The sequence below is a fragment of the Chelonoidis abingdonii genome, chromosome 4 (genome assembly GCF_003597395.2).
Source record: "Chelonoidis abingdonii isolate Lonesome George chromosome 4, CheloAbing_2.0, whole genome shotgun sequence".
Lineage (NCBI taxonomy): Eukaryota > Metazoa > Chordata > Testudines > Testudinidae > Chelonoidis > Chelonoidis abingdonii.
The window spans coordinates 16,333,803-16,349,586 of record NC_133772.1 but is presented as its reverse complement, the minus strand read 5'-3'; the positions used below and the strand labels follow the sequence as shown (position 1 = coordinate 16,349,586).

The window sequence follows — 15,784 nt, the reverse complement described above, 5'->3', positions numbered from 1 at the left end:
AACTCCTAGCGGATATGACCATGGTGGAGACAAGCCGCCCCCCACCCAACAGTCCCATTGTGAGCAAGCTTAGAAAAGGACTGTATGCACCATAGGGGGCTGAATTCCCCTTTCACCCATCAAGCAAGTGCCACCAGGTCAGGGATGAGGCACAGCAGCAGGGCAAGGCTTGCCTGTACCATGCCTGCTCTGGGGATGGAGAGGCAGGTACTCTCCAGAACTGTCAAGCCAGCTCCTTGCACCAGCATTAAGTTCACAATGCAAAACTACACCACAAAGTAATAGACTTGATTCGCATGCAGACTTGATGATGCATGCGAAATCAGCCCAGGTAGTGAATCAGAACATGTTCCTTGAGGTTTAACAGCAACATACTAAAGCATCACTTGAATGACAGGCTCATAACAATCAGCCAGGATTTATTCCTTCAGCCCATGCATGGTAGAACATCTGCGTGCACTGGCTAGTTACGTTCATTTGGGATCTTTAATAACAAATACACATAAATAAGTATTCATCATGGCTCCTGGCAGAAGAGGAATGTGCTTTTTTCTGTTGATAAGAGAGAGGTAAAGACACCAACAATTGGAAGTCTCAGAGACAGGCTGGGGTTTCCTTTAAGTGTCAGACGATATCTCAGACGACATCGATCGTAGTCTGTTTAGGCTGCAGCCTAAGCAAAAGATCTCTCCAGATCTGAGACTAGACCCAACAATGCATGGCTGTAAGGGAAGATATGGGTTTGGCCCATTACAAACAAATCGGTAGGCATAGAGGCCTTTCTGGATGTCACTAGACTGTACAATGTGACCATTTTGGACTTCAGAGGGGCAGCAGACATAGAACCCAGATCATCCTGTTCCCAAAGCCCAGGCCTCTGCCTTTTGGGCTAAAGGACAGTCTCCAACCGCACTATATAGTAGGACATGCAGCTGAGTAAGTCCAGGTCTGTTCAGTAGAGCCAATGATAATATCTATTACATTTATACATCCCCTTTTGTACTGAAAGTACACACACACAGAGGAATCACTTCTCCAGCACTGACATGCAGCCATGGCTGGTGCAGAGCATGACAGCTATTGTTGGCACAGATGCATCACACCAAAGCACAAGGTGAAGAAGAATTCTGTATCCCACTGAAACTGCAGGGGAAATTTAGTTCAGCAGAACGTAGCAATCCACATTGGAATTTGGCCAGACAATGGGTCCCCCCAGCACCCAGTGAAACATGCCAGGGATCTTTACTGAATATAACTGGTCAGGGCTCAGTTTTGCCTGGCACCTTCTCTAGCAACATAGCACCGCTGGGGCACTGGCTTCAGGACTGTCTTAGAGGGTAGAGTGCCACTTTCTCAATCATCACCAGCACTCCCTCAGGACAGTGCACGGACTCCAGTTAGCCCTTCCAAGCAGCATCCTGCAATGAAAGCACATTCTCTACAGGAGAGAGTGCAGTCTAATGGCCAGAGAACAGGACCAGGAACTCAAGTTCTAACCCCAGCTGTGCCACGTCACTTCCCCTCTGTGCCTCACTTTCCCTACCTGGAAAATGAAAAGCCGATCCCTCCCCATTCCCTCACAGATGTGGTGTTACCCCAATCTCACCTTCTGTGCTCTCTCTCTCTCACCATATCCCAGGCCCCCTCTCTGAATGTACTCTGTCCCTTTGGACACTGTTGCCTCATGCCTACAGACCTTTGTTCCACCAAAAGGACATACACTCAGAAGGCCATTTGCGCAAAGGCAGGGCCCACCCCTGGCTATTTAGATCCTCTTTCGCTTAAGAAGGGCTCAGGTCCCCAGCACTGGTGGAATGCCAAAAACCAACTGATAGAGACTGACAAGCTCCTTGGGGTGTCACCGCAATAGGGACACGAGATCACTTACAGCCTCATGAGAGCCCATCAAAGCCACCTCTAGGGACATTTGTCCATTCACACACTATATACACACACCCAGGCATGCATCACAAACACGCAGAGAGCAGGGGAGCCTCTTGCTACCCGTGAAGCCAGCCGACACACACCGTCCCCAGGAGCACGGACTGGCTGGCACATTCAGCCCTGTTTGTGGCAGCAAAGCTCAGTAATATTCATGGCACAGCGCAGCAAGACGGCTGTCCAAACAGAAAGGGGGGGAGGGAGAGATGCAGTTCAAGCGCAGGCTGCAATAGACCAGGAACCTGGCATCTCGAAGCCTCCTTGCCAGGCAGATTCCCTGCACTGGAGGAGGGAGCTCTGTGCTTGAAATATTTATCCCTCGCCCTGGCTATAATTAGCATCCTCACAGCCTCCATGATCCAGGCACCTGCCAGGGAAGCAGCGCAGGTCGGGCACCGTGGTGAAAGCAGTTGCCAGCACAAGACTGTGCATGATGTCAGCTATTTGAGGCATTAAACAAGGACTCACCGTGCTGCTGCTCCGCATCCCTCCACTCCGTGTGGCTAGATCCCAAGCCATGGTGACCCTTCCTTGCTACTTCCTCCAGCCAGATCCCCTTCTCCTTCCCTGCAGAGCCCCCTGGGGAATGGAAGCCGCTGTGTCTCTCCCTCCCACCCACCCAGATCCCCCCTCCCTCTCTTGCTAGTCACTCATCTCTGTCTCCAGACAGTCACCGGGCTCAGCTAGGCAAGAAGATGCTGCTGCAGAATCCGGCATCCTTCCCTGGGAGCTGGAGCTGGGCATGCTCCATGCGCTCCCTAGGGTACTTAAAGGTCACGTGATGCCTGAGCTGTCATTTCCAGCAAGGAGTAAGTAGTAGGGGAGCAGGATTAACTCTGTCCTGGCCCTAGGAAGAGCAGCGGCAGCAGCCACCCACACAGCTGGGTGACCCCTTACAACCTGCCAGGCCACGCAGGTTAATCACTACCGTCTCCCGCATGGAAAGGTGGCTAACTTAGGGGATGAGGCCACACCAGAACCACTGACCGGTGCCCCATCCTGCAGCCTGGACTCCCACGAGTAACCCCACCACTGTCAGTGAGGCTGCTCGACAGAGTAAGTGCATCAGGACCCACCCCATACAGTGGGGCTGGAGGTGGATTTTTTGGCTAAATCTTTGGGGTTTTTTGCTGCAAATGATTTTGGTTCGTGACACAGGGTCAGTTTCGATGACTCTCCTGTCTGGAAGAGAGCTTTGAAATGGTCACCATGCCTCATGTCGAAATTTTTGAACAGGAACATATCAGTTTTTTGAGTCAAAATGACTTTTTCCATTTATAAATCTGAGCCAATGAAGACTTAAAGGGATAAAAAAGAAGAGTCACAACCTGTTTCAACTGATGCAAACTCAACCACCTTCTGGTTGGCAAAATTTGAGGTTTCAACTTTTCAGCCTGATTCACGATGGGATGCATATATCACTCCTGAAAATGTTCACAGGACAGGAAAACAGCTTCCTGCCCCACTCTCCTGTACATCACCCAAGGCATGCAGTGCCGTCTCTCACCAGTGCAGGATGGGCATCAGAAAGTGTCTTTTATACATGCCACGTGACTGGGCTCTACCCCTTCCCCTGGGAAACAATTCCCAGCTGGAAAGATCTCTCTATGGGGGTGTCCATACTTGGGTTCTTACAGCGGTTTTTTTTAACAGCACTCAGCACTGGTTTAACTCAGCTCCCATTAAGTCAATGGAGGTTTACCACCTATCTCAGGTACTTATCTGGCTCCCATTGCTGTATTATCTGGATGTATTTATCCACACAGCACCCCTGTGAGGCAATGCAGGGCTATTATCCCCATTGTACAGATGGGGAACTGAGGCACAGAGAGACCAAGTGACTGTCCCATGGCCACACACTGAGTCTGTGGCAGAGCAGGGAATGAAACCCACATCTCCCAAGTCCTAGGCTAGTGCCCTAACCACTGGGCCATCTTTTTATCAACTCCAAGGGCAAACCCTGCTGACAATGCTGAGTGCTTCTGAAATCCTGTGCATATCCATGATCTAACGTGTTACTATAACAGCATTATAGAGCCTAGGCTGCAGCTTAGGGTTAAAACTCTGCTGGGGCAAATGTTTGCATGTTGTCCACATTCACTTCTGTCCCAGTGCTCCCAATTACACCCCCAGGAGCAGCAGGGAACACGATCAGGGGGATTGTTTGAAGACTTAGCTGCCTCTGGGGAAGCAGCTGCCCAAGGCCACCTTGGGTTTGGCTTGGGGTCGCTAGGAAAGGCGGCCTCTAAGGAGCACAGCCTAGAATATCTGGATGTTCAATTATTGATGCAGCATGGACATCACCATGAAAGGGAACTGGTAACAGGCTGATAGGAGGGAAGAGAAGCTAGAGAAGCAGTTAGACTCGTCCTCAGCAGCCAGACACTCTACAGCTAACTTTCAGCACAACCCTGAATGGGCACAGGCCTCTCTAGGACACTGATTAACCAGACTGTCTGGCCACAGCTGTTCATTGTTGTCCTGTTTGAGCAATAAGAACCTCACAGTACCTTGCTGAGCAGAAGGGTGAGACACCAAGATCCTGGCGCTCAGGGCTGCACTTCAGAGCCAGAGATTTTCTGATCAACGGGAGGGTGGATGGAGAGTTCTTAACTCAAGAGGGTCCCTTGCTGGTGCAGGGGACTGACACACAGCACTGCCTGGTTCTCCCTGCCCTGTCGGGGACCACAATGTTAAGGGATGTCACCATGCCAAGGAGGTGCAGGGGGCAGTAGAAAGAGACTATTCCTTCCCCCATCCAGCAGTCCAGGGCTCTCTGGTGCTGGGAGCATGGGCAGAGCAGAGCCAGAGATGTAGCTGGCACAGGGTAGGGGCGGGTCACAGGTTCTCTGAAAAGAAAAACACCCTTGATCCTCTAATCCCTGTTAGCCTGAAGCTTTAGGGGCTGAGAGGGGATTGGCTTTCACTGAATTCCCTGCCCCATACCTCCAAATCCCTCCCCCACAGGCAATGGGCTGAGGACTGAGGTTAACCCCCTCCCTGCCAGGCTTGCCACTAGTAGGGCTAAGGTGACCTTGGACCGACAGCGCTGCTAACGAATAGCTAGGTGCAGGGCCTGGTGCTTTAGGGTTATGCCAGCACCATCCTGGGCCATGCCTAAGCCTTCCAGCCCGAGACAGCAGAGTAAGGCGAGCGCTCTAAAACATCTGTGTAGACAGTGCGGGGCTCGGGCTGGAAGGAGCTCAGGCCCTGAAGCCAAGGGAGGGGCGGGCTTCAGAGCTCCAGCCCCAGCTTCAAATACAGCTAATTTTAGAGAGCCAGCTGAGCCCTAGTCTGTCTACCCAGGATGAAAGGCTCACACCAACATCCTGTGTAGGCTTATCTTTTGCCGTCCCTTCCCCTGTTCCATCCACCTCTCTCTTCCCCCTCCACCCAGCTCGCCCATCACTGACCTCTGACAACAGCAGGCCCCATAGTCCCACCATAAGTGTGGCCTTGTCATGCAGCCCTCTCCCTCACTACTAAAAAGCCCTGCTCCCCACCCACTCCACAGCCCAGGCAATTCTAGGGGCCCAAAGCCAGTAAATGGGAAAATGTCAAAGGCAAATGCAATTGGCAAGGCAGACTCTTCTAAATGCGGTGCAAGATACATCACAGCCACGCACAGAGAAGAAAAAGGGATATGCCAGCACAAGGGACCAGGGGAACCTCACGAGCACCCCTGCATCGGCACCAGCGTTTGGAGGGGCAGGGGGCTTGGCACAGCTCCTGACAAGAGTCAGCCCCCAGCTGGGTGTTGTTTGAATCCCTTATCCCTCACCACAGTGGGAGAAGCCTTGGCCCACAGGCCGGTGGTCAGTTCTACAGCCCCCGTGCCTAGGGCCCCTCCTGCCTGCTCTGGGCACAAAAGGGCCCTTCTTTTGGAGGGCACAATTCTGATGAGCAGAGCGAGGCGAGGCAGCGAGAGGGGAAAGCGCTTTCCCCTCACCACCTCCATGCTGGGAGAGGAGTCCAACCCTTCAGCCGGCACGAAAGACAACGGCCAACGCTCCCTTCCTTCCCAGAGGGTCAGGCTGACCCAGGGGCTGGAGCAGACAGGGCACTGGGCAGGGAGCGATTTCACAGAGCCAGTCACACTAAAATGGTGGCTAAGGACCAATATAGTAGCCCTGGTGCTAAGCTGCTCACTCTTACCACCCACCGTCCTCCCCCCTGCACCACACACCGGCACCAAAGGTCATTCAGTCAAGATTCTGCCCAACATGCATTTTACCATGGAGGGTTGCACCTCACATGTGTGGAAATGTGAAGGGACACACGTATGTGCACACAGAGACCTCTAAAGCTGCACGTTGTGCATTTTCTGCACACTTTGGCACCACCTTGTGGGAAACTGTTGTAAATCCGGCCACATCAACAGCACCTTGCATTGCAGAGCGCTTTGCAGGAAATATGCAGATTGTGTGGAGAGCAGCAGACAAAAAGAACTACGCAGAGCACAACAGACAGGAGGGGTGGCACGAGAGGAAGCTCTAGCCAAGGCACCTGGGCAAACCCTCTGCTTACTGCAAGTGCCACTTTATTACTGGGTAGCTCCTAGGAGCCCAATCAAGGCTCAGAGCCCAGCAGGACTGTGTGCTGCACAAGCAACAGAAGAAAGTCCTCTCCCAGAGACGGTATGATCTCAGCTGCAAATCAGCCACCTTAGGATTTTTGATCTCTTGAGGTATTTATTGCATGCACCCAGTGCTGTGGCCTCTGTGCACTTTGAGGCCACTCCACAGAGCGGATAGGACCACGGTGTGGAGATCTCCTCGGAAACGCCAGTTACGCAGTAAGCTGGAACTCTGCTTAGTGCCTTCGCAGAAGGGAAGGCTGAACCAAGTGCCACTGGAGCCATAATCCGCCCATCTAGGGCATCAGTATCCTTTCCGCAGCAACCCACTGCAGAGTCACAGACAAGATGGCCCCGATTTAAGGCAGGAAGTGAATCGGGGAGAAAGCAACACCCCCCACCCCAGAAAAAAAATCGTAGAGGGGAAAGTCCTATGGAATGCAACAGGGAAGAAGCCAACACAGTTCTGGGAAGGGTACAGTAGGGCCAGATCCTCAGCTGGTGGAAATCAAAGGAGTTGTGCTGATTTACCTAGGGTGCAAGCTTTTGGGCAGAAGCGTCCTTTTGCTCAGTGTTTATACAGTGCCTAGCACCGTGGGGTCCTGGACCATGGCTGCAGCAATACAAATAATTAACAATCATTTCCATTGGCTAAGGATCCAGTCCATAGGACTGAAGAGCCTGTCCAAGGTTTGGTTTAAAACCCCACTGTAGCAGCGACAGAATTCTGTGTAGGGTGACCAGACAGCAAATGTGAAAAAAATCAGGATTGGGGTAGCGGATAATAGGAGCCTATATAAGAAAAAGACCCAAAAATCGGGACTGTCCCTATAAAATTGGGACATCTGGTCACCCTAATTCTGGATTTGGTTCTCTAGGAGTATCCAAAAATACTAGAGAAAGTTCTTATTCAGCAAGGCTTTTCCCTAAGGGAAGAGCCTATTTTCATGCAAATAGTGCTAGATACAGGATGGTCGGGGCTGGTTGTTTTTGCCTGCGATGTTGCAGAGCCCTCTGAAGTCCCTGCTAGAAGCATCAGCATCTGAAATACCAGTGGCACAGGGGGCTCTCCTCAATGCATGGGAACCAATCCTGAATGTGGTCCCCAGTTCCTCCTGACACAAGCTGTCTCAGCAGATGCTGGAACTGACCCAATGGGGAATCTCACAGCTTATGCATCTAAGATCAAAGCTGGTGCTGCACCAGCCCTTACTCCTGGACAGAGGGACAGTAGGGGGTGTCTGCTTCAGATGCAGCCTCTCCAGAAGAAGGGATCCTAGCTGGGGTTGGGAGGGAAATTCAGCTATCCATGGATGTGCCCGGTTCCAGAGCCTATGACCCGAGTCACCACGCCTGCCAGAGTGTAAGCTCAGCCTATGGCTGGGCAGGCTATAGAAACTTTAGGATAGATTCTCAGCCGTTATCAGTGTACCTCTGCTGAAGTCAATGGAGCAATGCCAATTTACCCTCTGTGTGGATTTGGTGGGTGGTGTGGGAGGAGTTTGCACTAGGGAAGGAAAGACACAAGACAATGCCAATTCCAGCAGGCCTCATCTATAAACCCCGTCATCCATGCAGCAAGTTGGAGCCCAGCCAAAGTAGTGAGTGGGCCGGACCTGACAGGCTGGAATTTGCCACTGGGACCACAGCCAGTGTTAGCTACTGAAAAGACCACACCGGGGTCTGGGAGAGCTGTGGGCGGGGCCCAACTGAACGAGCGCCAAGCCCCATCCCTCCTCAGCAACAACTGGCAGGAGTCCTGGCTCCAGCAAATCTCCTGTTTAAGAGATATGAAACCCCTAAGCATGATGGGAGGATTTTGCTGATTGCAGCAGGTAGTTTAGGCCTCTGAAAGGCATTGTCTGGGTATATAAGGACAAGGCACCACACGCTGCTATCAAGTCTCTGCCTAGTTTCCGACAGTGCTAACACAGGTTCCACTCCACTGCTTGTAGCAACGCTGGGAGTTTTGCCATAGATGGGGTTTTGGCTGCTACCCTCCTTTTCAGCATTGTCCTTTAGTCCCACTGAGGGCAGGTGCAACTGACTCGGTGCTGCTGGAGCAATGCATGATCTGAAGATAGCAATTGTCCACCCAACTCCACATCCCCACCCACTCACCCCCCTACCAGCACATCGGCGTCTGAAGCAATCCTACCCACAGCATAGCTGCATACAGTGCACAACGAGCTATCAAACGTTATAGCAGTGACAGCCCCACCTGCCCTTCCAACATTTTCAGCCAGGGCAGTAATCACCCAATAGTTCTGCCCTCCCAGTTTATACCCACTCCCCCAGCCCAGAAAACAGTTAAAGGCATTTGCAGAGGGGGAAGAGGGGAGAGCAAATAGCTCCTAAAGTTAGCAAACAGCAGAAACAACAACAAAAACCTTCCCACTTACTTGATGAAATATATGGCCCCCTGGCGTGTGGTGCCTGTCTCCCAGCCTTTGGGCATGTCTGAAAAGATACAACAGCAAAAGCAGACATCATTCATCTGTTCAAGAGCGGAACTCCCTGTTGCAGGATATTACGGATGCAATGTTTAGCTTATTACCTTTCAAGAAAGCACTCATTTGAATAAGAATATCTTCTTCAGTTACATTAGGCAGGCTCAAAATTATTCCAGGATACCAGCCTTTGGGGTACAACCTGATTGACAGCTAAGCTCAGAGGAGCTTCCCTCACATGAGATACTATTGCACAGTTAGGTGCAGTCTTTCCACTTCTCCCACCCATTACTGGTCACTGTTGAGAAAGGGGAGGGACCAGGTAGACAACAAGCTAGTTCTTGGGAGGCAGGAGGTGAGGTACCGGAATAGAAGGGCCACTGAGACAGTTCCGGTCTGACAACTCTGTTTGTTCCCAAGTTACAAACCAATTACTATGCACCTGGAATGCTGCATCTCAGGAAATTTCAGCTGAAAGTGACCCATCTTGACACTCTCCCTCCCAACCCAGGCTGATTTAGAAATTGCAACCCACATTGATTTTAGCTCTTCCCCTACGTTTTTATGGAGATCTGCTGAAGCGCACAGAGGACAGCAGCACAGAAGTAGATTCAGGGACACGGTCAACTCACTTGTTCATATGCTCACAGCATTTCCAAGATGTCATAAACAGATAGCTAAGGGTTAATGTTTCTTTTACCTGTAAAGGGTTAACAAAAGGGAACCAAACACCTGACCAGAGGACCAATCAGGAAACCGGATTTTTCAAAGCTCAGGGAGGGAAGTTTTTGAGTGTGGGTTCTTTGTTCTGCTCTAGTGCTCTCTCGGCTCTGAGAGAGGATCTCTCTACCTCCAGGCTTTCCTAATTTTCTGTTTCCTTCCAGGTCTGGATGTCACAAAAGATAGAAAAATAATAGGCTTATTTTGTTTTTTTGTATATTACATGTGTGTAATTGCTGGAATGTTAAAATGATAATTCTTTTTGGATTAAAGCGTTAATATCACTTTTTACTTTAAGAATTGACGCCTGTATATCGTCATCTTGATACAGAGACCATTTTTTATGTTCCTTTTCTTTCTTTTATATAATTCTTTTATAACAGCTTCTTTTTTAAAACTTGTTGATTTTTTCCTGTGGTGGGGTGGGGGCTTACAAGGGGGACTGAGCCTGCAGCTCACCCACGGGAATTGTGGGCAGGGAAAAGAAAGGGAGTGGGGAAGGTCAAACTGTCCTCTCTGTTTTGTAATTCAAGGAGTTTAAGTAATGAATCTCCAGGGTAACCCAGGAGGGGAAGCTGGGAGGAGGTAAAAGGGGCGAAGGGCATGGGCTATTTCACTTTGTTGTCGAGACTCAAGGCATCTGAGTCTGGGTCCCCCAGGGTTAAGCGTTTTGGGAGACCAGTAGTGAGCCAGAACACTGAACATGTTTTGGCCTGGTGGCAGCGCTATAAGATCCAAGCTGGTAATTAAGCTTGGAGGTTTCATGCTAGCAACTTATTTTCTGAACTCTAAGGTTCAGATCTGAGTAGGAAAGCTATGACACAAGGACCTAGTGATTTGGGCCCCTGCCCTCAAACTTGAGACCCCGTAAAGAGATCCAATTTTCAGACAGTGCTGAGCACCCACCCTCAGGAAATTAGGCTCCTTTCAAGTTGAGCCCAGTTATGTTCCCTGTGTGTGTGCTGTGAAGTTACATAAAAACAAATACTCTTGCCAGAAGGTTGTAATGTAACATGACTTGATTTCTTAGAATTCAGAATGATAACACATAAGAACCCCAAACCAGAGACACACAAAAGCAGGTTGCACCCTAAAACAGAGAGGCACAACTGACCCACACCTTACACTTGCTCCCAGGCTTCACTGCAGAGCCCCTGTAGCATGCAAGCAGGACCAGGGAACCCTTGCTCCCCACATTCAAAGAGACAACTTGCAACTCCCACAATCTTCAGTACACCACAGCCCACCCAATCCCCTTTGGAAACCCTGTGGGTGTGTGCACAGAGACAGATTCAGTGTCCCTGAACTGCAGCAGAACGTTGCAGACCTTTAGAAGCAGAACAGTCTGTGAAGCTAATTTAGTTTTCACCATTGAGGCTGCAAGCTGACTTCCAGTATTTCACTCAACTTGGTTTAACTCTTGTTCCCAGCCAGTTTTGCTCTCTGGCTCCCTCACCCAGCAATCCGATGCTAGCATGTCTGGGTACCCAGCAATAGAAGGAATCAACTCCCCTTTTCAACAATTTGAGGGCTAAAACTAACCAACACTTCACATTAGCTCTTGGAAGAGGTTGATAGTATCCGGGTAAGGAGCAAAGTGTACTAACCCCTTCATCTCTGGATTGTTTACAAGGTAGCTCTAGAGGGGATAGTCTAACACTGTCAGTTGCAGGATGTTCTATTAACTGTATAGAGGGGGAAGGGGAAACACATGTGACCAGGGGAGCGGCTGCAAACATGATGACATTGCCGGCCATTAGCAGTTTCAGCAGGTTTTTTCCTTACCTATGCTGGCAAAGTGCCCACTCTGGATGGGGGATCCAGTGCCTGGGTGCACCCAGCTGGTAGATTTTGTCTCATCACTGTGAGGGACAACAAACAATGTCAGAACATGCACCTGACTCTGGGGAGGACTCCCATCCTGGCTTCCCAAATACATCACATCTATCTGGAGAAGTGGGGTAGGTGCTCACCCTGTTGCCTGCAGAAGGGAGCTTTACAAGGGCCCTTTTCTATTGGTCCCCAGTAGCATGAATGGGAGGCAGAAGGTCATGAAGATCATGGATAAGGCTTGTCTACAGTTTCCTCAAAGGGCTTGCCAGGCAGCAGATCCTATCAGTGGCTGCACTATGGAGGAGCTCCACTCCTTCCAATAGTTACGCCAGGCTTCAGGGCACGAGAGAAGGAGCATCAGCCGGGTCACCCCTGAACTCCTCTCAGGCAGTGAAATAAAAGGGGAGGGGAAATGAGGAATAAAAACGCCTGAGGTCTGTGTAGGGTTGGGTGTGGAGGCATCAAGAGGACTAGTAAGAACTGGGGGTAGGCCCCTAACTCCCACAGCCCCCAGAAGTTCAGTTACCCCCTACGCTTGGCCACAATCCCCCTCTTCTCCTCTGTGCCATTCCTTCTGCCTTGTCCCCCTTTCTTCCAGCTCTTCTGCCAAGCCCCCTTTCCCACCAATGTCCACACACCACCTGGCTCAGAACATGCACTAGGTTGTAGAGGGGGGAGATAAAAAAAAACACACACACACTGCAAGTAGGAAAACAAAGAGAGCCAGCTGAACATACTTGATGAAGAAGACTCGCCCGCCTCCACACACTCCATATGTCCACCTGCCAGGCAGGTCCAGCCAGTCAATGTCATCAGTCATGGAGCCCCCCATGCTGCAGAATGCCAGCAGATGGAGAGAAATCCAAAGCCAACCAACTCAGAAGTCAGACCTTCCCTGTGGTCAGCCACCCCCACCTGAGTGCTCTTTGCAAGGCAGGGCTGGAGGGAAAAGAAGGCTGGCTGCTGTTTAGTACCTAGAGAAACCCTCCCCAGCCAGTCCCACCAGGAGACAAATGCTTGTTCAGTTCAGACCTTCCAGTGAGATTCTGTTTGCTGCAAACAGCTGGGAGGGGTGGGGACTCATACATTTAACCCTGTCAGAGACAACCTGCTGCTTTGCCCAATACCTGGAGTACACAGGATATTCCTGCAACACCAGCTCTCTGCATGACTCTTAGGGCTAGTGCATAGCCACTTCCTTTACCACCTACTTTATGTAATTACCATCAATTAACTCATGAGTGCATAATTATGAAGTCTTCACTCCCTTCTCCTGTTAACGTTAAACACTGTCAAATTCTTCTGCTCTTCAGATCTCAAAGCCAAATGGAGGCAGTATGCTGGGATCATGGTTATTATACACAGTAGTATCTGGGCTGTCAATGGGTATTTGCTCGCTCTCTTCACAGCCATCAATTAAACCTCTTTTAAAGGGGATAGGTGGAGTTTGGGTGGCACCTCTTACAGTATCAGGGAGACTGCAAACAAGATGATCCCAAGTGGCTCCACCTCTGCAGTACTTTTCAAAACCCTTGATGGCAAGTAGGGGGAAGATTCGTTTTGAAACATTACCTTAAAAAAGTTAATGCAACAAATGAAGTCTCTCTCTCTAAAGGAGTGGGACTGGACAGGGCTGCTTCAGTGAAAGGGAGCTCTCTGCTCAAACTGTGGGGAATGGAGCTTGCCTAAAGCCCGAGAGAGGGATATTTCAATAGCTCTTTGAGTGACCAGGAGTGACAAACACGTCTGGTAAGTCACAGTGTAGCAATGAGGAAATGGGTGAGGTTGGTTTTGATTTAGTCAGTCCTTGGGTGATGGTTTCGCACAGCACCATGCTGGGGGGTTGGCTAGGCTAACGTTGGGGATAAAAAGAAGGATGGCATTACGATTAAGGCATTACCCTGGGAGGTCTGGTTCCATGTGACCTTTCGTAAGTCACTAGGCCTCACTACAGCGACCACCTATGTGTGACTTTAGACACACGAGCAACCCTGTTGAAATTAATACTATCACTCGTGAGCCTAAAGTTAAGCACGTGCTTATGTGATTGGGGCTTTAGTCTCTCTCGGCCTAAGTTCCCCATCATTAAAATAGGAATAATACTTCATTTGTCCCACCCTGTGACTGCAAGAGTGAAATCCCAGCCCCATTGACTTCAGTGGGGTCAGGATTTCACCCTAAATTCTTTGGGGGCAGGGATTGTCTCTTACTGTGTGGCTGTACACCACCCGGCACATAGGGGTCCAGGTCTCAGCAGCATGCCATAATAGAAATAATAAACAGGGTGCCTTCCAACCCAGATGATTTTAGATTTGTAGACAAGGTGCTACAGTAATTTAAATAGTGAATAATCATAATAGACAGCAAAGGATTGGAGCTTAGATCTGATGCACAAAGGGACAGTGCGTATTGTCACTTTTGGCGGATGCTTCTAATGGAAAGACTCCTAGAACGACAGTAGCAGGGGTGACTCAGCCGCTGTTTCTTTTTATCCTTGGATCTGGAACATGTGATTTCAGACCAGGAACGGATTCTGTGATCTGTTTGGCCACGTTAAATAGTTTCAGTCTTTTTCAAGAGATGAGGATGGAATAATATAGTTGGCTTTTGGACAGGAATTGGCGGTTTGAGCTGGTTTAAGTGAAAAAAAAAAAGTTTTAAAAGTCAAATGTAGCAAGAGATCTGTTCATAAACTTCCCTAATGCTAGCTGAGGCTCAGTCAGGTTAAAAATCACATTTTTCCACCCCAAACTTCTTTCCTCACCAGCTTGAGCCTGCAAACATACACAGCCATAACTTTACTTATGGGAGCAGCCTCAGTAACTGTAATAGGGCTCCCCACATGTGCAAGAGCACACTTGTGCATAAGAGTTTGCAGGCTCCCTAATGCCCTATTCCAGCAAACTGCTCTGGACAGGCAAAACCTCTATGCGCACAGGGCACCCGATTTAAGCTAACAGGGGTCGATCTGGGCATAGGGGTTTGCCCTGATGGCATGGCTTCCTGAATCAAGGGCTGAACTTGTACCATTTATTTTTCTGCAATTGAGTAAACTTTATGCATGATATAGGTACCAAGGAGATGACAGGAAGAAGCAGGGTCCATCACTACTCACAGTGCAGTCACAGGATCCTGACCCAGGTCCTCATCCTGCAAACATTGATGCACAGACCTAACATTGAACATAGTGTGAAGTCCCACTGACTTCAATGGAACTGTTAGAAGTTAAACACAAGCATAAGGGTTTGCGGGATTAGGGACCATGTGGGATAAGCTCATCTGATCTTAAAGAGTGTCTCTCTTTTCCCTGGGTAATTCTCCCAGGGAAGCTGAATCTCCTTCAGCCCGCACCCTCTGGGGTTTTTTCCCCATGTACTCAGGGGAAATGCCTATGGCAATTAGGAACTTGCTAATCAAATATTACCATAAGGAACCAGCATGAGCTGTTCCAGACTCCAGAGTACATAATATGTGGGTTTTTGGAGGGCTTTAATACACAGGTTGCCAAGAATCCAGAGCTGCTCCAGACTCTGTTTTGTCAGGTTAATAAATCAACTTTTGTTACTTTCCACAAGAGATTTTTTCCCCCTTCTTTATTTCTTAATCCAATGGAAACTCAAGGGGAAAATACCAGCAGGGTGTTGGGTTTTTAAAAAACCTTTCTTAAACGTTCCTTCACCAAAAATGCACAGCTTACGAAGTGAACAGGCACACAGATGCACCATACAAGCTACTGTTGTGATGACAAGACTTTGCACTTCTCTGCAGCACATCCGCGGAGGCTTTCAAAGCACTTTGCAGATATACATCTACCAAACATCACAACCTTCCTGGCTGATAGGTCTGATTACTACCCTTTTGACAGATGGAGAAATCAAGGTGCAGAGAGGTGAAGAAACTTCCTGGAACATCTTGAGAAGAGAACCCAGGAGTTCCAATTCCCCTCTTTCTCAGAGAGCTTTACCAAACAGTTTGCAGCTAAAAACATCCAAATCTGTTAAGACTATGACAAATGCAGGAAAACCCAGGAGATACAGAGAAAAGCTGAGTTAACTCTCTCTGCTTTCCTGGCATAGGCTGGTGTGTTTTGCGACCTTGACATTACAGTACTAAAAGTGTCTGTCTGGGAGGAGGGTATAGGGAAAAATGCGTGAATGACATTAATAGTAGGCCACGTCAGGGTAAGGTGCAGTCCAAAAAGGAGGAGCCTTGCTGAGCATCCCTGTGCATAAGGAGGAGCACTTGCAATCACAGCTTATTTTTA

The 15,784-nt window shown here is 49.5% G+C and overlaps 1 protein-coding gene across 1 annotated transcript in view; it reads right to left on the bottom strand.

Moving 5' to 3' along the window:
- Positions 1–2,528, bottom strand: part of PLEKHA6 (pleckstrin homology domain containing A6) — a 135,484-nt gene extending 132,956 nt beyond the window's left edge. Inside the window, exon 1 of the mRNA XM_075064876.1 lies at positions 2,410–2,528. The gene's annotated coding sequence lies outside the window, so the exon portion shown is untranslated. The remainder of the gene's footprint in view (positions 1–2,409) is intronic.
- Positions 2,529–15,784: the final 13,256 nt, after the last annotated feature.